The sequence below is a fragment of the Eublepharis macularius genome, chromosome 9 (genome assembly GCF_028583425.1).
Source record: "Eublepharis macularius isolate TG4126 chromosome 9, MPM_Emac_v1.0, whole genome shotgun sequence".
In the NCBI taxonomy this organism is placed as follows: domain Eukaryota; kingdom Metazoa; phylum Chordata; class Lepidosauria; order Squamata; family Eublepharidae; genus Eublepharis; species Eublepharis macularius.
The window spans coordinates 47,858,756-47,886,297 of NC_072798.1; positions in this window are offsets into that span (position 1 = coordinate 47,858,756).

The window sequence follows — 27,542 nt, forward strand, 5'->3', positions numbered from 1 at the left end:
AGCGAGACCGTCCCTCCCTGCTTGTTGAGGTAGTAGCAGGCCGTGGTATTGTCCGACAGGACCTGAACCCTCCTGTTCCGAATGGCATCTGCAAAAGAAGCGAGGGAGTAACGGATCGCCCTAAGCTCAAGAAGGTTGATATGCATGGATGCCTCAGATGGGGACCAGATGCCCTGAGCCGAAAGCTGTCCACAGCGCCCCCCCCATCCCAAGTTGGAGGCATCGGTATAAACCGTGACCTCGGCTAGGAAGGGGCCGAAAGGACAACCTTCAGACAGGTTCCCAGGGACAGTCCACCAGGCCAGAGAGCGCAGCACCACCCTGGGGATGGAAAACCTCTGGTGCTGACCCATGGTGAGGGGGTTGTACCTCCGGACAAACCAGTTTTGCAGAGGCCTCATACGCAGGCGCGCAAAGAAAACCACCCCTGTGGAGGAGGCCATAAGGCCCAACAGTGTCTGAATCAAAAGGGCCGTCTGGTACCGGCAATGCATAAAATGCCGGGCCAAAGCGGAAAGCCTGGCCAACCGGTCAGGGGGCAGGTAGGCTCTACCCAGCAGGGAGTTGAAATGGACCCCAATAAACCTAATGGCCATGCCTGGGGTCAGGATAGACTTATCCCCATTAACCACCAAGCCCAGCCTAGCCAGCACGGACAAAGTGAGGGCAATATGGGCCTGGAGAGAGTCAGGCGAGGGTCCCACCAGGAGCCAGTCATCCAAGTACGGGTAGATAAAGCAACCCTGGGACCGCAGGTATGCCACTACGGTGGCCATGCACTTTGTGAAGACTCTGGGTGCAGAGGCTAGCCCGAAGGGCAACACTGTATATTCATACACAGAATCCCCATACACAAACCGCAGGTATTTCCTGTGGCCCTCAAATATAGAAATGTGGAAGTAGGCATCCTTCAGGTCTAGAATGGCCAGCCAGACGCCCACTTCCAGGAGTTCCATGACTCGCGCCAGGGTCAGCATGCGAAACTTCTCAGCCTTCAAATAACCATTGAGGCCTCGAAGGTCTAAGATGGGCCGGGAACCTCCACCTTTTTTATCCACAAGGAAGTATCTGGAGTAAAATCCCCATGGGGAAGTAGAGACATTGACCACCCGGACAGCACCTTTGGTAACCAGCTCCATAACATTATTGTGTAACACAACATCACAACATGGAGAACAACGGGGAGGGAGAGAGAGAGGGGGTGCATCCGTAAACATTAACTTGTAACCATGGGCCACAATGGACAGGACCCAAGCGTCAGAAGTAACACGTTGCCAACAGGGCAAAAAAGGTCGAAGCCTGTCCAGAAACTGGGCAGCAGAGGAAGCACCCTCGGAGGCCAACGGGGGAGCGTTCAGGCGCAGTCAGAAGACCGAGGGCTTCTGCGCCGAGGTCGAAGGCTTGGGCGAAGAGGGCTGTTGCCTGCCCTTGGACCGGCCGGAGCGCCTGGAAGGGTGACGCTGCTGGGCAGAGTAGGATCGGTGACCGTAGGACTGGCCCGAGAAGAAGCGCCCTTGACGCTGCTGGTAAGGCTGGTAAGGGGTCTGGTAGGATCGGAACCGACCATAGCGATACCTCGGACCCGACGACTGGGCTGAGGGGGCGACCCCGAGGGACTTGGCCGTCTGCTGATTCTTCTTCATCAGGGAGAGGGACTCATCCGTCTTCTCCGAGAAGAGCTGGGGCCCCTCGAACGGGAAGTCCTCCACCTTCGCCTTCTTCTCTGGAGGCAGGGCCGTGGACCGGAGCCAGGCGTGCCGACGCAGGACCACCGAAGTTGCCATCGCTCGCGCTGCAGAGTCGGCGGCGTTCTTGCCAGCTGTCATTTGCTGTTTTGACAGCTTCACGGCCTCGGCTTGGAGGGCCTTAACCAGGTGGCGGCGATCCTCCGGGAGGTCGGAGAGGTAAGAAGACAGCCTCTTCCACAGGAATAGATTATAGGATCCCATTATGGCCTGGAAGTTGGCAATACGGAATCCCAGAGACGCGGATGAGTAGAGTTTCCTGCCCACGCCATCCAGCTTCCTGCCTTCCCGGTCCGCCGGGGCCGACGAGGAACCGGAACGGAACCGAGCCTGACCCTCCTCAGCCACGATCGACGAGGGTTTCGGGTGATTGAAGAGGTACGGGCAATCATCTTGCTTTAAACGGTAGTACCGTTCCACCTTCTTTGCCGTCGCGGACAGGGACGCCGGCGCCTGCCAGAGCGCGAGAGCGTTATCAACAAAATCCTCCACAGGGGGAAACGCCACCGACGCGGGGGACCCGGAATACAGCGCCTCCAGCAGCTTACTCTTGGGCTTGGAGGTCGTGGAGGAGACGTCTATCTCCAGCGCGGCGGCCATCCGCACCATTTGTTCGGAGAATAGCCTGTAATCGTCATTCGGGGACGATGAGCGGGGCCCACCCACGGTGTCATCCGGGGAAGGATCCGAGGCCGCGTCTGAAGAGCACTCCGACGGTGACGCCAGACCTTCCTCATCCTCGGAATCTGAAAACTCCGGCGAGGTTTGCGTCGGAACCGAAGACCGGTGAGCGGTCGGGGCCGACGGATAAGTTGCAGGAACCGGTGGTCGCAGAGGTAAGCCCGGAGGTGGAGGAGCGGGTGCTGGGAGCCCGACTGGCTGAGCCGGAACGGAGACCATCGGAACCGACGGATGTTGCAGGAAGGGCAGCGACTGCTGGAACCACGCCACAAAATCCTGCCAGGAGGTCATGTTCCCAACCCCCGCGACCGGCTGGCAAGGGGGCAGAGGAGCAGGCACCGGGGCAGGCCAGCGAAGAGGCATCGGAACCGACGAGGTAGACGGCAGTGGAACGGAGGCCTCTGAAGGCGCCGGGGCGGACGGCAGGGAGCGCTCAAAAGATTGGAACGGATCCGGGAAAGGCGGAAACAGCACAAATTCCTCGGGAACCGACGGAGGAGGCGTGCAAGGAGGCGACGGGGTGTGGAGACTCACCACATCGTCGGGTATCAGGACTGGTTCGGCCGGAGAACCAGGCAGCACAGTCGGAGCTGGGGACAATGCACGGTCCTTGGCCCTCGACTTCGCCTTGGCCTTCTTGGACGGGGGCTCCGAAACAGCCTCCGGAACCGAAGGCTTGGAGGAGGACTTCGGCTTGGGCGCGGAACGCTTCTTGGCCTTCCGGCTCGAAGGACGATCCCCGGAACCGGAATCAGGACGGGCCTCCGGAACGGGTTGCCCCGTCGGTTCCGAGGGGAGCGGCTCTGGCGACTTACGAGACGGCGCCGGTGACGGAGCGGCAGAGCGCGGCCTATCTCCCGAAGAGCCTGACGGCTTGGGGGGGAGAAGGTTGGCATCCCACAAGAAGGCACGGAGCCTGGCCTTCCGATCACTCCTTGCCTTCGGAGTGAAGGACATACAAATGGAGCAGCGCTCGACAACATGCCCCTCGCCCAGGCAGATGAGGCAGAGCTCATGGCCGTCCGAATGGGTCATCTTAGTGCCGCATTTATGACACTTTTTAAACAAAGATGTCTGCGACATAGTGAACGGTATCTCCCGACAGATGACAAGGGGAAAATACCGACCAGCAGAAGAAACGATCCAAAACTCCGAAGAGACGCTTGAAACGAACGCTAGACAATAAGAACCTTTTCGACGGCGGCGAAAAAGGAACTGAGGGAATGCCGGGGACGTTCGGATATATATGCATTCAAAATTGGCGGGAACACCGGCGCGCATGCGCGGTGGATCCGAACGTCCCCCTCACATCTCTTAGAGCTAGAAAAATCTTTTCCGCGGCTGGCCTGCGCCTGCGCAGTCCCAATGTGGGGCTGCACAGAAGGACGAAGACGATCCACAGTTCTCTTCATCAGAATTTCTTCAGCCAGTGTATGCCTCCTATATGACATTTAATTGAAATGGTGGCGGGGGGGATGGGGGATGGGACAGAATATCTAGCTGCAGACCGGCCCATACACACTTTATTTAAAGGGAAGATCTTGCCATCCTGTAAATGGACAAGATCAACAACTGCCCATACACAGGCCTTCTTTGTAGTGGCCCCCACTCCTGTGGAATGGCCTGCCTGAAGAGGTCAGGGAGGCTCCCTCACTCCTGACATTTTTAATTTAATTTATTATATTTATATTCCGCCCTCCCCGCTTTCGCAGGCTCAGGGCGCATAACAAATACAAACATCATTAAAAACATTTAAAAACATTAAATAATACATTTAAAAACATTTAAAAACATTAAATATTACAATTCATGCTGCATAGTGGTTCATACATGCCTCTGTGTTTGCATAGGGGAGATGGTTTAACCCCCCCTTCACGGGGGGGGGCACTGCCCGGCATCAGCCATATGCCTGGCAGAATAGCTCTGTCTTACAGGCCTGGCGAAATGCAAGCAAATCTTGCCGGGCCCTTGTCTCACAAGACAGAGCATTCCACCAGGTCGGGGCCAGGACTGAAAAGGCCCTGGCCCTGGTCCACGCCAGGTGGGCCTCCCTAGGGCCAGGGACACTTAAAAGATGTTTTCCACCAGAGCGGAGAGTCTTCCGGGGCTCATATGGTGAGAGACGGTCCCTCAGATACGTCGGTCCCAGTCCGCGTAGGGCTTTGTAGGTTAACACCAAAACCTTGAACCTGATTCAGTACTCCACTGGCAGCCAATGCAGCTGGCGTAGCACTGGTGTAATATGCTCCCACACCAGTGCTCCAGCAATGACCTGCGCTGCTGCATTCTGTACCAGCTGTAACCGCCGGATCAGGCCCATGGGAAGCCCAGCGTAGAGCGTGTTACAGTAATCCAACCTAGAGGTGACCATTGCTTGGACCACTGTAGTCAAGTCACGGGGAGACAAATAAGGGGCAAGCTGCCTGGCCTGCTGAAGATAATAAAAGGAAGACCTGGCAACTGCAGTGATCTGGTCCTCCATCTTCAAGGAGGAATCCAGAATCACCCCCAGGCTCCTAACTCTCGGGGCCAGTGTAAGTGCTGCCCCATCAAGTGTAGGAAGCTGGGGTCCCAAAGCCATCTCCCCACAACCCACATACAGGACCTCCGTCTTCGTGGGATTCAATTTCAGCCGACTTTGTCTCAACCAACCAGCCACAGCCTCAAAAGCACGCTCCAGGCTCCAGGGCATCAGGGGCCGATCCAGGCCGCCCGTCCAACAACAGATAAAGCTGGGTGTCATCCACATATTGGTGACACCCAAGCCCGAAACTCCGCACCAGCCGGGCGAGGGGGTGCATATAGATATTAAATAATAATGGAGAGAGTATCGCTCCCTGTGGCACACCACATACCAGTGGCCTACGAGATGACACTCTCTCCCCAAGCGCCACCCTCTGTCCCCGATCATGGAGAAAGGAGACCAGCCACTGCAGTGCTGTCCCCTGAATCCCCACATCGACAAGGCAGTGGGTCAAAAGCTCATGACTGACCGTATTAAACGCTGCTGACAGATCCAGCAAAATCAGCAGTGCTGATCCGCCCTGATCCAGATGTCTGCGGAGATCGTCTGTGAGGGCGACCAGCAATGTCTTGACCCCATGTCCTGGGCAGAAACCAGACTGGAAGGGGTCTAGGGCCGAGGTCTCCTTCAGGAAATTCTGCAGTTGCTTCTCTGCCACCCGCTCAATCACCTTCCCCAAAAACGGAAGGTTGGAAACCAGTCGGTAATTGAGCAGGTCAGCAGGATCTAATGATGATTTCTTCAGAAGAGGCCATACCACAGCTTCCTTCAGCACCTTGGGAAAAACCCCAGAGCTCAAGGATAGGTTTATAATCACCTCCAAGGAATCCCGAAGCCCGTCAACACTGGCTTTCACCAGCCATGACGGGCACGGGTCCAAGGGGCACGTGGTAGGCCGTACCACCTGCAGAATCCTGTCCACCTCTTCCCCAAAAAGAGGGCTGAAATGATCTAATATGGGTCCCGAAGACGGCCAAGGGGCCTCTAGTTCATTTACTGTATCAACTGTGGCTGGTAAGTCACGGCGGAGAAGCAAGATCTTATCAGTAAAAAAGCTTGCAAAAGCCTCACAGCTTATCTCCAAATTCAACTTTTGATGGTCTCCACCTGATTGGGAGACCAATGAACGGACCACATTAAATAATTTAGCTGGGCATGAGCTAGCTGATGCGATGGAAGCTGCATAATACTCTTTCTTCACAGCTTTCACCGCCATCTCATAGGACTTCATAAACAGCCTATAAGATGTTCTTGCTTCCTCGTCACGAGATCGCCGCCACACGCGTTCAAGTCGTCTTAGCTCCCATTTCTGTTGCCGCAGCTCCTCCGTATACCAAGGAGCCCGGCGATTCCAGCAGCGAAGAGGATGACGGGGGGCAATTTCATCGATGGCCTCAGAGAGCCAGACTTGCCAGCCCTCCACTATCTCATCTAATGAACCACCGTGGGGCATTGGTTCCCGCAGAGCATTCTGGAACCCAAATGGGTCCATAAGTCTCCACGGGCGAGCATAAATTTGCTCACCGCCCTTGCAGGGGGGGAGGTGGCACGCCCAGCCGGGCCTTCACAACCGCGTGGTCTGACCATGGCACCAACTCTACTTTATCCAGAACCACATCCAATCCCATCCCGAAGATCAGATCTAGCGTGTGGCCTGCTTCATGTGTGGATGCCGATACAAACTGGGAGAGTCTCAGTGTTGCCATGGCTGACACCAGGTCTGTAGCCTGTATCGAGGTGGCATCATCTACATGGGCATTGAAATCCCCCAGCACCATCAACCTGGGGTACTCCAAGGCCCACCCAGCAACCACCTCTAGCAGGCGCGGTAAGGCGTCTACTGGTGCGCTGGGCGGTCGGTACACCAAGCAGACGGCCAAACTCTCCTCGGCATTCCAAACCAGGCCCACACAATCAATGCCAGAGATCTTCGGCGGGGGGAAGCAGCTTGAAGGAGAAACCCTCCCGGACAAGGATTGCCACCCCTCCCCCCCGACCCTCAGTTTGTGACTGATGAAGGACCGCATAACCCGGGGGGGTCAGCTCACCAAGAGCAACTGTTTCTCCTTCCCTCACCCAAGTCTCGGTCATGCATACCAGGTCCATATTAGCTGCCATAAAAGTATCATGCAGCATACTGGTCTTATTATTTATGGACCTGGCATTGCACAACATCAGTGTCGAGGGGGATTTTTCCTAGCTCCAACACCAGCGTGCCTCGGGATGGGGTGTAGGTTAGAAGGGCACCGAGCCTTTCCACATCTCTGTGACCTTCTCCCTTTAAACCACGCCCCACTGCCAAGCTATGTAAAACACAATTGTTCAGGAGAGCATTTTTATCAATGAAATAGGGCTACATCGTAACAGACTGGCTAAGAAAAATGCTGTGTTTACTGATGTGATACCACATTCCTCATTGTTTAACATGCCATGTTTAATGCTTATGCTCTGTTTGGATGACAGCTCTGTTTCAAATTTCTGCAATTCCTAGTCCTATTATATTGTTTATTAGCTATATCATCCTATTGACTGCATTGATTTACATCCACCTTGTGTAATCCACCCTGAGAGCAAAGCTACAAGTGACTTTCTTCAAGTGGAGAACACTAGATTTTTCTCGCAAGGTTACCTGGGAAGTGAAGTCCGAGTGGTCCTTCCCCTCTCTGTTAGAATCACTGCCTGAAGAGCCACAAGAGGGCTTCGTTTGGGGGCGGGCAGCTGCTACTTTCTCCCAGGGTGTCCTGAGGGCTGCCTGCTCCCGGGGAGCTGCTCTGGAAGCGGCAGCGTCGGTGCAGCTTCAGCCACAGTGACAGCGGAAGAATCTGCAGCAGAAAAGGGAGGATAATCATAACAATAACAACAACATTTGATTTATATACCGCCCTTCAGGACAAGTTAATGCCCACTCAGAGCAGTTTACAAAGTATGCCATTATTATCTCCACAACAAAACACCCTGTGAGGTGGGTGGGGCTGAGACAGCTCCAGAGAACTGTGACTAGCCCAAGGTCACCCAGCTGGCTTCAAGTGGAGGAGTGGGGAATCAAACCCGGCTCTCCAGATTAGAGTCCCGCACTCTTAACCACTACACCAAACTGGCTCATTATAAATAATGTAAATAAATAAATGAAACTGACGTCCTCTTAGTACAGAGCATCACATATTATATCTTTGGCTTTTTAGGTGGGGAGTAGAAATTCAAGTGGAAAGGGAATAGCTAATCTTTGCTTGCTTTGCACTTGGTAGTGAAGCTTCAGCATTAATAGTGCATGCACATTTGAGGACAAGAACAGAAAGCCAAGCAGGAGTGGAATGACATGAGGCTTATTTAAACAATACAACTGACTTGAGTCAAGTTGGGGGGGCCCTGACATGGCTCACAGCCACATGTACATCAGGGGACTCAGCCTTTTCAAAGCACTCGGCTGCTTGGTGTGGCTCTGAGCACTGCAAGGGTGGAGAAGAGGCTTCAGGCTCCACCCCGGCACTGTTTTCACCGGCAGAAAGAGCCACAGAAGGGTACTGTTTGCCCCTTCCTCCGTCTCCATGTGGCTTCAACCAAAGGATCCCGACTAGTCCTAACCACTGTCCAGCCCAGCCCACCACTGGCTGCCAGACAGCCCAGCTAGACGTTTCCTGGGGAGAGGATGCTATGGTGAAAGAGGGAAAGCTGAAGGCAGAGGGGCAGAGAAAAGTAGATTGGCAGGTGGGTAGGCAGTAGAAAAGGAAGCAGGAAAAGGGGAGAGGCTATAGGATTGCCAGGGAAGGGAAAGAGGAAATAGTTGGGGAGAGGGATACAGGAGAAAATGAGATGCCTCCACAAGTCCTTGCACCCTCTCCACTATAGCTTCCTAAGTTCCTTGAAGTCAATGTGCTTAGAATGATGTAATCCTGCTTAGGACTGCACTATATGTCTTTCAAGTCACAGAATCTTGGGCCACAGTAAACCATGCTCTGATAACATTCAAGTTAGATTACTGTAATACACTCTACATGGGGCTGCCTTTGAAAATGGTTCAGAAATTTCAAATGGTCCAAAATGCAGTGGCCAGGCTGCTGGCAGGGGCTAGTTACAAGATCGTATCACTGAGGCTTTTATTAGGGGTTTTATCTGATCAGCTTTTAATGGTCTGGTTCTGTTTTCTGGATTTTTTATGCTGCTCATGTCCAATTTTTTAAAAAAATGGCTTGTTCTTAATATGGCAGTGATTTTAATTGTAAGCTTCATCAAGCAGGTCTCTGAAGATGTAGCATATAAATATAATCAATCAATCAATCAATCATGTATTCTGTTACAACAAACGGAGAAGTGGAGTTTATCAAAAAAACAAAATTCCCAGGAAGATTCATGGTGAATATTCTCTAAGTTCTAAGTAAAATATCACCTATAAGATCACAATGGGCCTTGGTTGACAGGGGACTCTTATTAGACTACTTCCCATATTTTATATTGCTTGTTCCTACCCCAAAGAACAAGTCTCTGTTTGATGAAGTCAATAAATATTTGAATACCATGCGTGTAGAGTTTTCACTCTCCTAAAGGCAACAGATTGTGCTAGCTCTAGCCCTGATTTGTTTTAACTCCAGTAACTACCTGACCACCAAGCATTGACCTGAGACTGACTTATCTCAGGAGTGCCTCTTGTGCAAACTTCATATAATAACAAGTACTGGAGGTACACCAAGGATAATTCACTATTGTTCTAATCCAGGAAATGAATTAGATTATTGTCATATAACTCTTAGAAGGAAAGCATTCATGCCAGAGAATTCACTTTATAAATCTTCCCTACCGTAAATTAAAAAACAATCTTCAAAAATGATTACCTAGAAAAGCGCATTTGAGCACTTTGTTATAGGCATATTACTTTTCCCTATGTGCATTCCTGAAGTTATTTAATTAGAATTATATTTTATTAAGTCTTCCATGCTGTGGATAATCAAGGCCTTTCCTTCATCAACAGAAATTATACTTCAGGTTATAAATGCTGCTGATTAATGACAGTTTTTATTGGTGCTACCAAATATGTAGAGCAAGGGACTGTTGTTGAAGTTATTTAATTAGAATTACATTTAATTAAATCTACTGTGCTCTGGATAACTGTGGCCTTTCTTCATCAATGGAAAAAAATATATTTCTGGAAAAAAGTGCTACAGACTAATGCTAGCTGTTATTGATGCTACCAAAATTGTATAATAGAGACATGCTCAACTGCAGGATTTTATGTTTAGACAATTCATGTGCAGGCTGTTCTTGCTTGATGCATGTGAATGCCACTTTCATGGGAGCTCCCTTAGAGTGAGTGCATCTGCAAGTGATTCCAGAGGGCCAGTTCAGCTCTACTTTCTCTGCGAGAATAAGTACTGTAGGTTCCTTTGACTTGCCAATTTGCATTTCTTTAAGGTGTGAAAAAGTGTCAAGATCGGGGGCAGGGCGCCAAGCCGCTGTCAGAGCCCTGAAGAGCGAGCTCCGTCCTTCTTCTCCCTAATCGCCAATGTTTTAAGGCTTCAAGGTGCCATCTGCAACCATAACTAATGGGGAAGTCTGGGGGAGGCAGGAGCAAGTCGGCCGAGCCCGTTCCCCCTTATTAAAAGCATTTTTTCCCGCCAACACAGCCAGAAACGGGGCCGGTCAGGACGTGCTAATTCCAGCAAAGATGGCCACTGCTGACACTGAGGAAGAGAAGGATCCTGATATTCAAGCAACTGAACATGAAATATCTGTTAAAATCGACCGATTGGAAGAGAAACTTGCTAAAAGGATGGAGGCTCTCTTAAAGGCTTTAACTGACCAGTTTAATGACTTTAAAAATATTTTACAGCAGGTTACTCAAACTGCAGAAGCAGCAATGCAGCTAAGTATTGCTGTTCAGGAGAACACTAAAGTCCTTCAAGCTGATGAAAAGTGGATTAGATCAAAGATCATAGATCTTGAAAATAAAATTAACTTTAATAATCTCAAGTTTAGAGGAACTGAGGAAGCAGCTGAAGGGACAATGGACCTTGCAACGTTCATGGCTGGCTGGTTAGCAAAGGAGCTGAGCCTGGAAGATGGCGTGGCACCACTCATTTGACTACACATTTAGGCTTGGCCCACTGCGTAGTGGGAAGACAAAGCAAAGCAGAGACATATTAGTTATATTTTCTAACAGTCGCACTAAAGGAAAGATACTCTGTGAAGTGAGAGCATGGGGTTACTTCACCTTTCAAGACCACAAAATCCAAGTCTACCAGGACCTCTCAGCAGATACTCTTATACACTGCAAAGAGCTTAGATCAATCATATCTAGACTTACCGAAGAAAACATTAGATGCAGGTGGATCTATACTTATTTTTCCCCTCGACATACTATCCATACACGTATTGACTATCTTTTGGTGTCCCCTAAACTTAGCCATCTTGTATCATTTTCAAACATAAGGATTAGAGCATGGTCTGATCATTCGTGGGTTGAGTGTGAAATACAACAAGACCCAATGGTTAGGCAGAGTTTTCAATGGTAATTAAATTTCTTTTATTAAACCAATCAATTTCCAGTGAAATAGGAAAAGAATTAGAAGAATATTTTAGATTCAATTATAATGGTGAGTCCTCTGAAATAATGGTGTGGGATGCTATGAAGTCCGTCATAAGAGGCAAATGTATTTCGCTTGCTGCAGCCTATAAAAAGAAAAAAGAACAATATAAAAGGGAGTTATTAACTAATATTAATGGTCCTTGAAAGGAAAAAAATTGATGCACTTGAGGCCCATGGAGTGCGTAAGAATCTGTTAGTCCTGAAACAAAGGTTTTGGCACCAAAATCCTAAAATGCTTCGTCTGTTGGTATGGAAAATACATAAGACAACGTATGCTAACTCAATCTGCTCAATCAGGAATCAGAAAGGTGTAGTAACCTCCAATATAAAAGACATCCTGGATGTCTTTGCTGACTTTCACAAAAAATTATATTCTTCAGAGAATCCAGATAAGGCCACCATAAACTTTTTTCATTAAGAAAATTATCTATTAAGAAATTATCACAGGAACATAGAGCTGTAATGGAACAGCAATTCTCTAAGCAAGAAGTTATAGAAGTTGTCAAAAAGTTAAAATTAAATAAGGCTCCAGGAACAGATGGGTTCTCAGCCGAATTCTATAAAAAATTTATTGATATTTTGGCTGATCCTTTAACCAAAACTTGTAATTTGGTTTTGCTCCATGGTACCATTCCTCTGACATGGTACAAAGCCAAGATTATATTGATACCCAAGAAAGGAAAGGACCCATCATTCCCTGGATCTTTTAGGCCCATCTCCCTGCTCAACCAGGATGCTAAGATCTTCACTGCGTTACTGGCCTAAGATTAAACACATTTATTGCTAACTATATTTACTATGATCAAATGGGCTTTATACCTCATAGAAATATTGCTGCCAATGTCAGGAAAACAATATCATTAATCATTGTAAACTTCATCAGATAGACTCTCTTATACTCTCACTTGAAAGCCTATGATAGATTGGAAATTCAATAATCCATTTACTTAGGACTATGGGGTTTGGCCCTCTGTTTCTTCAAAGCATACAAGCACTATATGCAAGACCTAAGACTCAAATTCTAGCAAATGGCCTATTCTCAGAAGATATTAGTCTTACCAGAGGCACCCGTCAGGGGTGCCCCTTTTCCCCCATACTTTTTGCTATTTCTATTGATCCCCTAGCAGAATTGATTAGGAAGAACCCTGCCATACAAGGGGTAGTTATCGGGAACCAAGAATATAAACTGAGCTTGTTTGCTGATGACATGGCAATTTATGTCACCAACCCTGAGAAGTCCCTGGCCACCCTGGAACAGACTATTGCATGTTTCAGCCATGTGTCAGGGTTTAAAATTAATTTTACTAAGTCAGAACTGTATCCAATAGTCCTATCAGATTTACTTTCTATGAATCTAAAGGAAAAGCTTCCCTACAGATGGATTTAAAAGTCTTGGAATTATTTGGGAGTCAAAATTCCACTGTCATTAGATGATGTTAAAACTTGCAACTTTAAGGACCTTGATAATAAAATTAGTGCCTTACTTAAAGAGAGTCGAAAACTTAATTTAAATTGGTATGAAATAATTAATCTAATTAAATCGTTTGCTCTTCCCTACTATCTATTCTACTTTAGAATGCTCCCTATTTTTCTCTCTGATAAGAAAATCCAAAAATGGCAACTAATTTGAATAAATTTATATGGGATTACAGGAAGCCCAGAGACAGTCAGAAAATTATGGCTAAATCCACAAAGAGAGGCGGGCTAGCCATCCTTATGCTGAAGAATTACTATATCACATCTAGAGATGGGCATGAACCACAAAAAAACCAAACCATGAGGTTCATGGATTTTCATGAACCATGAACTCGCACGAACTGGGGCCAGTTTATGAACCAGTTCATGTTTCATGGTTTGTGGGGTTTAAATGCCCCTTTCTGACTGCTTAGCAGTGGCAAGGAAAGGGGCATTTGACAGTTTAAAGGGCCCTTTCCTGCCTTGCAAGTGGCAGGTCCCTTTAAACTATCAGCTGGCAGGCAGCAGGGGGGATCCCCCATCGCTGCCTGCCAGCTGATAGTTTAAAGGGACCTGCCGCTTGCATGCTGCAGGAAAAGTTTATATGGCCATTTCCCGAGGGAAATGGCCATTTAAACTGCCCCTTTACGACCCAAATGAACCAGTAAACCAGTTTGAGGAAGTTCGTGAAAATGAGCTTCCACGAACCACTGGTTCATGAACCACTGGTTCACGAACCACGAACTGGCCTAGTTCGTGCAGTTTTTTTGGGTCATAATTCAATTTGTGCCCATCTCTAATCACATCTCAGCTGACAAACTTACTTCATTTAATGCTAATGATCAGATTCAATGGATTGAAATTGAGAGAGCTTATTTCATTCCTTGGCACTTTTCAGATATTGTGTGGAATGATCCCAGCAAAAGGCCTGCTCCAACCATTCACAGTGTGTTTTGCTCTACCACACTCCATATCTGTGACAGGGAGAGGAAGTGGTTAAAATTTCACCTCTATCGTCCTTCTTGTCACAAAGCTGGTTTCCGCCGGCCTCTAAAATTCATCAATTTGATCTGTGGAAGGAAATATACAGATTTAGGTTGTTCGATGTAATCAAAAAAGGTCATATCATGGATAAAGCTAAACTGGAGGAAGGTTCTAATATTAAACTCCCTTGGTTTCAGTATCTGCAAGTTAAGCATCTTTCAGAGCGTAGGGACATTAGAGAGGCATTTAAAAGAACACTTACAAAATTTGAGGCAATTTTATGTCAAAAACACAACGTAAAGGCCTAATTTCCAAACTTTACAATATTATTAACAGTAGGAGAGATCAGAGTTCAGCGAATTACCAAACCTTCTGGGAAAACACTTGCAGAGTTAAACTTTCTGATGCTCAGTGGTCTAGTATTTGGAAAGCCAAAACGTTTAAATCCAGAGTTATCAATATTTGGCTTATCTTCTTCAAAATCATGGCCAAATGGTCTCCCTCCCAACTTCATATGATTAAGCAGAGTTATAGCCCATTGTGCTGGAGACAATGCGTCTTACCTGGGAACTATTTCCATTGCTGGTGGAGCTCCCCTGTGACTCAAACATTTTGGGAGAAGATTATTCACCACATATATAGAATCACCAGATATAAGATCCCTCTGAAGCCTGAGGGCATTTTATTAGGCTTATGGAAAGATGATGCTATCCCAAGTTCTAGTAAAGACCTCATCCTTTTACTCTTGACTGCTGCTAAATCACTTCATGGAATAAGGCTCTCCTGGTATAAGAAGGTTTGGGATTTTTTTATCATGGAGAAAATTGCTGACTCTCTTCACTCATTAGATAACCTTCATTTTCAGTCTTCTTTTATTAACATCTGGCTCCCGTTCTTAGAGTTCTCAACAGCTTCAGACCTCTCTCAACTACCAAATACAACAATATGTAACTTACTGGCTATTCTCTAATTTGTTTATAATTAAGAAGCTATTACATCTAGGTTTTTTTATATCCTCAAGTATTGTCTATGAACGCTTTTAAATTTGTTGAACTGTTCACTTACAGTGTCTATTTGTTTATATTTAACATGTTATACTCAGTATTGTTACTGTTTATATAAAACTGATAAATAAAGGTTTCAAAAATGTGTCAACATCTGCATTTCAATGAATGGATGTGAGGGAAACAGATACTTTTAGCAGTTGAGGAGGAACGGATATCGAACGTGTGAATGTATTCACATGGAGCAAATTGAAGTGTGACTGCAAGTAAGTGTATGGAAAGTCGGGGGGGGGACACATGAAATGAGGTTCACTTGTGTGAGTAGCTTGTATTGAAACAGCACTGATAAAATTCAATCCTTAAAATGGAGTACTTACGATAAACTGAATTGCAAGATTCAAGCTTTTTCCTTTAAAATGTTGAAGTCCTCTTGAATTTTTAGCTGTTTGTAGACAGCCTAGCAACAAAATTTTATACAATGTATAGTTTTGGTGGTAAATGTACATGATGTGCTCTATATAGGGTTGACACTTAAAGCAGGGTAATGATACCACTTTATGCAGATTTTTAAATGAGACTATATGAACAGTATAATTTACACTACCTTCACTGCCACATATCAGAAACATGTATCCTGCTGTGCCCAGTGCATGGCTCTTCTAAGTTTATATGGGGAAAAAGATTTGCAAATAAATGAACCAATGAATGGACAGTCCCACATCTGCCCTTCCACAGACACTGTGGCTATGGGGTCCTACTGCCTTATCACTTCACACATTTTTGTTGTTTCTGTATCTGCTTTTGTTCCTAACTAATCATACCTGAAGTTCTTGACTAGGGGTGTGCAATTTAGCTCAGGAACACCAAATATATACCCCCTCCAAATAACTGTTTGAAATTATTTGGGAATATCCTTATATATACATCTCATTTGGGTATATTTTGAAAAACCAGTATTTACATTACCAAATTATCTAGATCTATTGCATTTTAAATGTTGCAGAAGCTTGTTCCCCCCCCCCCACCACCTTTGCAGGCTTCCCAGGCAACAGGAGGATGGAGGGAGGGAGGCAGCATTACTGTGTGTGTGTCTGTGTTGCTTGCTTGCCATATGCCACTGCCAGATCTGGCTGCTGCCTTGGTATTACTGGCTTGCTAGGTTGGATCCTGGGATTCTCTGGTTTGACATTTGCTCTGTTGGGCTTGCATTGGTCCTCAATTATGCTTGGCATCTTTGAATAACATGGGTTCTGTTTGGCTTGTAACAGTGTCCTTTGCTTCAGCTTTGTTCTGCTGGGATTCTCTGGTTTGACATCAGTGAGATTCTCTGGTCGATGTTGGTTCTGTTTGCATTGGGAGGCTTTTGGTCATTGGTTGCTGTTGTAGATTAGCTAAGGTTTCCTGTGCCCTGGAGAAAGCCTTTGATTTTTTCTCCCATAGGAAACAATGGAGGCAGCTTGTTCAAAGGCCTTTAAAATGGGACTCTTTGGTCCAATTCACTTAAAATTTGGGGGGGGGGGGTCTTTAGCGGAAAGGCAAGAAATGATGGTATAGTTTGTTTGAAAAATACTCCATCCAGCCTCCCAGAAAGATTTCCCCGTAGGAAACAATGGAGCTGAATGTATTTGGAATTCTGAATACTATACCAGTATCTTTGGACCCAAATATCAGGAATACTGAATATTTATGGTATTCCTGACACATGAGGCCAAATAATATCTAATCTATTATTGCTGTACACTTCTTTTCCTGGTGTCACATTTGGGAAATCATGGTCAATATGAGCTGATGGAACTGTGGATTCAAATAATGTATTCTGTGTCCCATGATTATTTTTAAGGGAGCAGTAATAGGTTTGTATGCAAACAAAATTTTCTATTAATGGAGAGCACTCTTTTAATCAAAATAGGACTCTTTCTGCTTCCCTTGACAATGCTGCAGCACACTGACTTCCCTAAAATACTCCTCTTGGGAGACAGAATACCATTGGAGGAAGCTCAGTGGGTTGCAGTGGGGCAGGAGAGGTAAAAAAAAGTTCCATTCTGTTGACAGAAGTGGCTTCCATTGATGGAAAATGAACATCAGATTGAACTGATAGTTTGTATGTATAAGGTCATCTGGGTTCAACTCCAACTTTTTGTACTTCAGACAGCAGAGCTGAAGAAAACCTTTGCTTGAGATCCTCAACATCTATGGCCAGTGAAAGTAGACATACTGATGGCCAGCATAAGGCAGCTCCTTATAACATAACAGCTATATTAATAGTGCTATTATCAATATTCTGGGGGAAGAAAATATGGGAGGTGGTGATAATGAAAAAACCCTAACCCTAACCCTGGATACAATAATACAATTATTCCAAATTGTATCTTTCTGTTTTCAAATCAAGCTAAATTTTATAGTGGCAGCAGACCTTTTTGATTAATCATGTCTAGTCTGGCTCTAAGCAACCATAAAATTTTGTACACTACAGAGGTACTCAGAGGCACAGAACACCTCTCTGACTCAAAGACCTTTTTCTGTGCATTTGCCACCCAAGAAATGGAAACATTTCTTCAGCACCCTGCAAACCAAAAAAGGTCTTACCCTTGGGCCAAAATGGCATCTTAGTTTTAGTGGCATAATTTGAAATATCCCTAAGATCAACAGGTTTGAAGGACTTTGGGGATGAATTTGCACCAATGTGAGAGAAAAATTGGCTTCTTGTGCTCATATTTTGACTGTGGAAGGCTAACTGTAATTTTCCACCGGGTGCTCTGCGGGAGGTATGGAACGTGTTCACAGCACTTCAGTATTTGCATTTAAAGAATTAATAAAAATTCCTGGCTGGGCAGAAAGCTTCCATGAACATGACGACCTTGACATTTTTATCACCTTCTAGTTTGTTTTTTCTTCTTTAGTTGGCCAAACAGACCAACTGCAAATCTGCTTTCTAAAGTATGCAAGTATCATTTCTCTCCTAAAACTATGCAGTTCTCCTGCCTTATAATGGGGAAACAAACAATAATGAACAAAGGGCAAGAATTCTTAACTCCATTTCAAACCCATGCTAGGACACCCCCCACTATCAACTGCTATTTAAAACAAAACAGTGTTACCTAAAGGAAACAGTTTGACCCAGTTAAAGTTGCCTTACACATGACCCGTTCTGACTACTGAATGTCAGCTCAAGAGGAAAAGTTTTGCAGCTCTTCCAGAAAGTACACAAGTCATGGGGGAGGGGGTTGCAAGCACAAAGAAGTCCATGAGAATGCCTCTTTCCTGTTCAAATAGATGGTAACGTCAAGAAGGTACTCTCAGCTGTCCTTAAAAATTGTGATGATACTAAAGAGTAGTCTATAATACTGAGGGCCCAAGCCAGTAAGGGGTTTTAAGATCAAACCAGTACCCCTAGAAACTATAGACCCAGTGCAGATGCTGGATCTCTGGTGTACTTGCTGTCTACAAGGAGCTTCTGCACCATCTGCAGCTTCCTACCCAACAGCATCCAGAAAAGTCCTCCATTGTCTTGCAATTATTATTGACAGTGGCAGAGTGGACATGGCGCACTATGTTCTCTCAAAAGGACTATTATTAGTCTACATTTTTGCCCTGCCTGACCCAGAGACTATAAGAGTGGAAAGAAGCACTAAGAAAACAAATGTTATTGTTACAAATGTTAGATATTTGTAAAAAATAAATCAAAACTTAGATTTTTTACAAATATCTAAAGACTTGGGGTACCAGGGGGAAAATCCTGAGAATCATTACAGGTAGGATTGAAATTCAAAATGTTTCAACAAATGTAAAGTAAAACAAAAATTAATGTTACAATGTTTGCCCTATATTAAATGCCTAAAATAGGTTCTATAAACATTATAGTTTCAGATTCAAAATTAACATTTATATGCATGGATATTCACTAGCCAAAATATGATTGTGAACTACAGTGTCCTCCCCAGACTTGGTATAACTTGATCTCTGAAAATAGCCACATAGAAGCAAGTAAATTGAATTCTGACCAAAGGTACCTTAGTATGCTGGCTCCCATAGATTTGTGGCTGGACTATTTATAAGACTTGTAAGATGTTTAGGGCTTTAAAGGCAAGCACCTGCTCTTTAATTTATGGCTGGAAACAAACAGGCAGGACAGCTAGTGCAGAGGTGATACGATCCCTGTATCCATGCCCTGACAATCTGGTTACCATGGTTTGGACAACTGCTGCTTCTAGATACTAGATTTGAAAAAAAAATGCTTGACTTGACTCCCTTTTCTCCAGCTACACTATTACGGTTGCATGTTTCCAATTTTTGTTAAAATCCTGAATTATCAAAGTGTTCTAAAGGTCATCATAATCAAGGTACTTTGTGCAAACCATTAGTTACAGAACCTTCATAAAAAAAATAAACAGCAGCTTGAACCACTACAGCACTAGCAGATCACAACTACAGCAATATCATAGAAAATTAAAGACTCTGAAACATGGTTTGAGGTCTTTCAACTTCATTTTTTTAAATTTCTGAATTACATCTGTCAATATATCTACACAGTTAATATTTAAAAAGTGAATAATTATCACTAAAATCGTAAACTAATTATTTATCACACTTAAACAGGGCAATGTTTGCTTCACGGTTTTCTTTTGGAAGTAACTCTATTAATATACGGTATTAATATACGGCAACGACATTTTACTGCCTCTGTGTTCTTAAATAATTCCTGTTTCACTTTTTGCATTTTCAGACTCTGTTCATGTTTTTATATAGAAATTATAGCCTGCCATTAATGCTGTGTTCAGTGTGTTCAAGCTAAGGGCATAATTTGATCCTCTAGCATGAGTTTCGTACACAAGAACTTCACAGTGCAATGTACAGAAACAACTTTTAATTCCTTTATAAATGGAACACCACTATTATGTTTTCCTCAACAGATTCCACTGTACAGATGAGGGGGCTAGTTCTGAATAATTTGTATAGCTTATTCAGATAGAGTATTTAAAATGGCAGTTTCTAGAGAACCTTTTTACTCCTGTGGGAATGTTTCACAGATTATCCTCCCTTTCTCTGGGATTTATGCCACTGAAGAGAAAAAGTCAGAGGATAAAAGCTTCATCCATCTAATTATGCCCATCACAAGGCTTCATCGCATCAGCAGCAAAATTTCATGTACGTCTGAAAAAAGACTCTGCTATTGTTGGGACATAACAGATGGTATGGTCTACTCACATACTCACAAAACAGTTGTGTTCTTTCAACCAATTATTTAGAATTGTGCCAAGCAATTTAAGCAGTAGTAAGTGATAGGATACAAGTAAGAAAGCTTAGTTGGTTTAGCAAAGATCTTTAAATTAAAGCTCCATAAAATTAATAAGGTATTTTCTTTATTTATCTATTCAACTACAGGGCAGAAAAGGCAGAGAAGCTTAAAAGGCCTATTCATGTGAACTGAACTGGTGCTCTGAGTCAACTACTACACACTGCAAGTGTATTTCATTCACATCAACACAAAATTGTGAAAAATGTATGCAAATTAAGCATCCATATCTTTTCTATGACAGCAGAGTTCATAACTGAAATAATTAAAATTGGTCATAACTTTTGTGCTCTTGGTCATAAAATTCTTCCAGACAAAAGTGCTAAGTGGTTTTTTAAAAGATGCAAATAAAATCCAGGAGCTTGTAAAATCCAGGTCCTTGTACAATGTAATTTTTGACTTTTACAGTGCAAAGGGAAAGGAGGAAAAATACAGAAAGTTATTTTAACTAGAAAGATGTTAATATAATAATTTCTTTGTGTGGTCAAACCAATTATTATTCTAGAACAGTATGCTGTCCCTAATGGGCTAACCAGATACCCCCAAACAAATACACTATTAGAAAAAAATGGTGATATCAGAACTTACAAGGCATTTTACTACACAACTAAAATAACTATACAACTACCACATATTTGCACCAAATGAGTCAAAACTATCCTTACCATTTGGAAGAATCACACCAATTACCAAGCTTCTGTAGAGTGAAAAAATCTTCATCTGTCCAGCCCCAGGCCTGGACTCACCAGTTCATCAGATACCACCACCATTTCCACTGGGTCCTGGCATACTGCTAGGGCTCCTATATGCCAGCAGGGAGGGGGAGATCTCCTGGTCCCAGTGGCCATTAGTTGTCTCTTAGTTTTCTATAGAGTTTCTAGCAATTTCTAGAGAGGACTGGTGTCATTTCTGGGTTTACTCAGAAGTGATGTTATGCTGTTGCCAACGGCACCCCCCATGTCCCTGCCCTTCCAAGACTCCTGACAGTTACCACTGCCAGTCATGTCCTGGCAACCCCTGCTGCTGACGTTCCCACAACCCATAAGGGCATGGCCTAGGCCTCCAACTGACCTGCTGAGTGGCTATGAAAGCACTGCATCACTGCTGAACAGCCACAGGGCATTGTGTGGGAGAAGTTACATTAACTAGCTCAGGGAGCAATAAGTGAGGGGAGGAACTGGGGAAGCTGCAACTCAATCTCTCAAAGGGAGGACTGATTTGGGGGGGGGGAAATACAAGGTCAGAGCAAGACCTCTTTAAGTTAAGTGGTCCAGCACAGGTGAGAACCATTGGCTGAATGGGAAGCTAGGGCAGCTCGCAGAGAGGAGGATAAAAGAGAGGCCAGAAGCTCAGGCCAAGGAGGGACTGACAAAATTCCTGCAAGAGAAGGAACCAGGTGGTGACAGCCAACCCCCTTCCCTCCCAATTTCTGAGGCCCCATGAGTAGGGTTGCCAGATGGCTTCCATAAAAAAACAGGACGGGCCCCCTGGATCTTACCATTTTTATTGCCTTTGCATATGCATGCTCCCAGCCCCAGCATTATGATGTCACTTCCAGAAGTGATGTCATTGCTGCTGTGCAGGAGGCCATGTAGTCAGGTAAGCAGGTCGGCCTGTCACTGTCCTGGCATGCAGGGCAGTTGCTTCCCTAGTGCCTAAGGGGCCAGGCCGGCAGGCTGGAGTGCAGGTGTCCAATGTTTTGACTCTGTTTCCACCGGACTGTCCCACAAAATTGGACTGTCCAGGGGAAAACCAGACACCAGATAACCCTATGAGAGGCAATGGAGGGTCATCTTTTGGACCAGTAGATGGTACTCCCTCCTCCCCTGTAGACCAAGAGAATAAAGGGCAGGGACCTCAAACCATCAACTTTTCAGAAGATTTACAATTGAAACAAGATTTACAATTGAAACTAAAAGAACTATAGGCAACAAAAGAGGATGCTCAAATGAAAACTTTCTATTAAAGAATTTGCACACAACATTTAGAATTTTGAAAAAGGCTACTTTACCCCCCCCCCCAAAAGTGCAACCATTCAGCAGTTTGAAATATAAATACAGTATTCAAGACAGACCCCTACTGCAGAAAGTATTTAGGCCCAGTTTTCACAGAAGTGGTAGGCCTGTATCTAGGGAATCCAGATCCCCTGGTGGGGGCAGGGGATCCCCCGCTCGCCTCCTCTGGCCCCCACCACTACTCACATGGGCAGCGCAACAACAGCACATACTCCTGGGCAGCACAACAATGCCAGGGAGCATGGGAGCACTCCCAGTGCCTGCATGATGACATCACTTCCTGAAAGACATCTCAAAAGGTGAGTGCTAGGTCCCCCTCTCCCTCCAGGAAGGTGAGGAGACTTGGCAACCCTACCTCTCCCTCTTCCCCTCTCTCCCACACCCACACAAAATGTTTACCTTATTTCAAAATTATGTCCACAATGAACTGCATACCAATATTCCCTCCTTCACACTTCTGCTACTATGTGTTTGCAATGAAAACTATGTCCATGTTGCTAATGTGCTAAATCCTAGTGTAACTAAACACTTTCACAATGCATTTAATACTATGTACAAAATAACCTTTGGCAGGCAGCCATGTCCCTCCTATAGCCCTGGCTAGATCTTGGTAGCCTAACCTGGGATTAGAGATTTGGATGAACATAAATCTGTGTTGCCAAGAGCTGCTTGCATCAGTCCACCGAGCCTAGTTGCCATATCCTGAATCTCAGCTATGCTTTCTGAGGCAAGCAGGACCTACTATCTTCTATGGTGGCAAATAGTAATTTCAGCATGAAGTCCTGTTGCTGCTCCAATCAGGGAAGGGTTTGCATCAATAAACCTAATGTAACAGCAGCAGACAAGAAACACTTGGGGCCTAATCTTCCCCCTCTCTCTTGCTTCATGGTATAAAAGCCAGGTCCCGTAAAAACAGCTTTATCTTTTTCTATGGGTTCTCACTGGTGAGAGATAGGCTATAGAAATACTTTACAAAATATAAAAGTATTTTACAAAAATTGTGTCAATATAGTTCTTTTAATTTTTAAGCCCTCATGTTAATATTGTTTAATAAAAATAATAAACATTTAGATAAATGTTTAATACTTCCCTGGTCCTTTTTTTCCTTTGATCATTTATAAAGCCATCTAGTACATAGTGTATTAAATATTTTCAATGTATTCTAGAAATGTTAATACATTATGCCAAGCGACTGGAATTTCTCCTTCAAGTATGATGCCTTCAGGTTATTTACACTTCACATACAATTGCAAGTTGAAGCTTGTTTTAGTGGCAGGAACATCTATTTGATGAAAAGCTATTTGTAGCTACACAGTAGTAAATAAGCTCAGAAGTCATTTAACTTAAAATTAAAAGATTATAACTAATTATTTCAGCAACTGTTGCAAAAATTCTGAGCGGTCTTTGAATTCCTACAAGCTAGATTTATAGTCATACCCGAAAATAAAGCAGCAACGCTGGGTCAAGAATGCCCCAAATTCCAAAGACCACCTGTGTTCAAAGGTGTTTTTATCTGGAACCAGCAAAAAATATCAAGTATATGACCTGCTATGTGTGCTGGGATGACAAAACACTGGGACAGCCCTGTGGCAATCATGGTATCCGTGAAGTCCTGAGCTACTCCTGTCTAGGCAGTCCTAGTGTTGAAATCCCCTAGAAATAAACATCAGAATGAATACCATATCTGTAACAGCTTCTGTGAAGTAATTCAGGGAGTCTGTTAGTTGGGTGGATGGTGCACTAATTGAATCCTTATTCTCTACCCAATCACTAAATATAAATAATGAATAAAAGTATTTTACTAGACTAGGTGCTTGGTGGTAAGCAAGATGGAATTTTAATAGACTCATAATTCAATCCTAAGCAGAGTTACACCAACCTAACCCCACTGAAATCAATAGGTTTAGACTAGAGTAACTCTGCTTAGGATTGCACTGTAATGCATCTTTGCTTCTTTGCCCTTTCTCCTTTTATCGACACTGTACTGAGTACCCAACTGGAAGTTAGCTAAGACAGAGCCAGCAGACCCAGTTGGGTCTTGGCAATACAGGTCAGATTGATCTCCTAATCCAGAACTATAGTTGTTTTATTAATGACTTACCTAACATTTAAACTCAAAACAGCCCTCAGAGCTCTCTTCCTAGCATGTGTTCAGAGAAAAAGCAGGAAAACAAACTAAAGATGGATGAGTACTCCTTCCTTCCCCAATTGGAAACTGAAAAATCAACCTGTTTCCTGCCTCCAGGACAGTGGGTAGGAGAGTTCCAGAACATTCTACTCTTCTCAAATGAAACAGATAAGTGGACTGACCTACTACCTCACTAACAAAAGGTGGGACTAGGACCAGAATGAGGAACTGATCCCATTTTTCTATTCCTCCTTCACTTCAATTATCCTATCCCAGACACCATACTTTCCTCCTCCAATACAATCAATCGTGGCTCTGACGGTCTTACGTTCAGAGCACACTAATGGTGTTCCACTACAAATAAAGTGTAAAGAACTTAGTTCAAAATATATCAAATTATACTTTATGGTGGGATTGCACTTAATCTCTCAGCCTCATCAAACTCTCACAGTAGAGGTAAAGTGGAAGTGGTTTAGTAATGCCACATCCTTCTCTCACAAGGATGAAGCACAGAAACTGCATCACTAGCTTTTGTCATGAGCAAATTGTGGTCTAGAGGAAAACCATTAAAAATTAATAACTGATAATTTTGTTGGCCTTTAAAGGCACCTAAATCACAACTGAGGAAGCACCTTTGCTCTGCTTTCATGGCACAGCTACTTCTGCCAAAGGATATAAGCATGGGGGTTATAGTAGCAAATTTGTGCAAAATTTGTATTTTATGCATGGCAAGGTGAAATCCAAACCTGAATTTAAGAGAGATGCATTTAACTACAAAAATAGTGGGAAACAACCAATTTGGAAGTAACATCAACCAGAAAATTTCATTGCTTAAGATGTTCCAAACTATCCCGCTTTCAATCAAAAACTGATTGTGCTGGGATTGCACAACTAGAAACAATTAACCATGAAGATCCATAAGCAAGACTGGATTGTTGCTAAAATCTGATTTAGGCCATATCTGCATCTTCAGATTTCTGTATCATCCTGTGTGCCAATATGGATGGCTTGCACTTTCCTCACAGTGTGTTGTCTATTTTGCTGAGTGTGATATGAATGTACAACTGTAACAGTAGAAATTCAATATTATTTCATGGGGGGGGGGGTACACACAGTTCTGAGAGAATGAAGCCTATATATACAGGAAACACAAAGTTTAGTACTGAGACTGTGGAACAAAACTGAATCTAATCAAGAAAAATTGTGAGGATACATTGTTAGATTAAATATGATTAATCTGGCTACTATTTAACAAGCTACAATGTATTTAGATACAATCAAACAATCTTCAAACAAACAGTAGAAGTCATAGAAGCATATATTGATGGTTTCATTGTTTAGCTTATACACTAGTTGCATGTGAATGCCTTTTTAAATGTCCTAGTCAGATGAGAAGAGTATACATTGTTAAGTAATAAATAAACCAAAAAATCTAAGAAATGCTATTCCCATGTTTAAAGATAAGCCCTCCAGTCCATTTAAGAAGATCCATAAGCAGGTATCTGCATGCATACATACCACTTGCTGGATTAGGAAGTGTGATATAAATTGGATAAACATCCATACATGCATCAACACATGGATACCATCCATCTGAATTGCATTACTTTTAATGGAATTTACATTCAAATGTGCATCTGCATCTAAATTCTAGTGCAAATTACCATGAATAAATACCTTATAAAAATGGCAACTAGAGTTGGAATGGGGCCTTAATGTTACAGTTTAAACAAACTGGCCACACATATATAAAGGTGTACAGTAATTTTAAAAAATAGAAAAGGAAAGGTGGAAAATATTTTAGTATGTTATTTCTGTTGGGGGGGGGGCATTTGGTCTGACACCAAAACTCAGTCAGAGTAAGTCAGCCAAGACAGCGACAAAAGGAAAGGAAATCAAGAGATTTTAATTTACCAGCAATGTAGTCCTAAACAGAGTTACACCCTTCTAAGTGCATTTATGTTGATGGGTTTAGAAGAGTTAACTTTGCTTAGGGTGGCACTGTAAATCATCCATAATTCTATCACTAAGTAGCTCTGAAGTATACAAGCTCATGGAGTGCATGAAGTCAAAGCTGGGGCCAAACCAAAACTCCTTGAAGACTTTTGGCAATATTCTGTGCCAAACCCAGTCGTTTAACTTCATGCACCGGAAGTGTACAGCGCGTCAACAAATGCCACTTATTCAGCATCAGGCTTTGGTAACAAAGGCAGTATTGTGTAAGCAGTAATGTTTGCAAGGATGCAACTATTCCAACAGTAACTACAGCTGACTGTGTTGAGGGAGTGGCTCATATCTTGAGAACAGAGTACACCTCACCCTCTCTCTCTCTCTGGAGAAAACCCAAATTCAAGAGTCTGAATGGTGCACACAACTTGTCGCATGTTGCTGCTCCACTTTTCAAGAAGCTGCAGGTCATCGGCCTTTGACCACATTCACTGGTGCTATCACAAGGCTGAGGATGCATGCAATTATTACCTCTATTATTTATTTCAGAAGGCAATAAACTCTCATTGATTCAAAACACTCTCATTGATCCCATCTCCACTATGGTTGCCAGCAGCCCTGGAGAGAAATGTCCTTTCCCTTTAACAGAGATATAATGTACAGAAATGGGCAGATGAAGGTAAATAACACCCCCTGAAAAATAACGTCCTATTAAGCCTTTTTAAACAGGTAAGACATTTTTCTCCAGGCCTGTTGCAAACGCTAATGTACTCCTTCCCAAATGTTGGATTATCTTTTTCTTTTAGATACCAAAGCTTTGCTCAGAATTCTGGGATTTTAGCTTGGTTAAATGCTGATAATTCTATTACTAATTCTCCAGACCTTCCTCACAAAGCTACAATATGCAGAGTTTTTTAGAGATAGAAAATAAACTCTGGGAACAATGCAATCCTACCTTCAAGTTATCCAAGTAGACAAGAATAGGATTGTTATTAAACTACCAAGGATTGGTGGAACAAAATGTTAGTCACTTTAATAGATTTATATCCATCTAGTAATTATGTTGCTAAACATTTGCTCCTAAAGTGCAGACTGTGGTTTTCTTAGCTCAGTAAGGTACTGCTTGGAATTTTGGCACCTTTGATGGCTCGCCAAGTTTATCAGCTCCCATGATATTGGGATTATATTA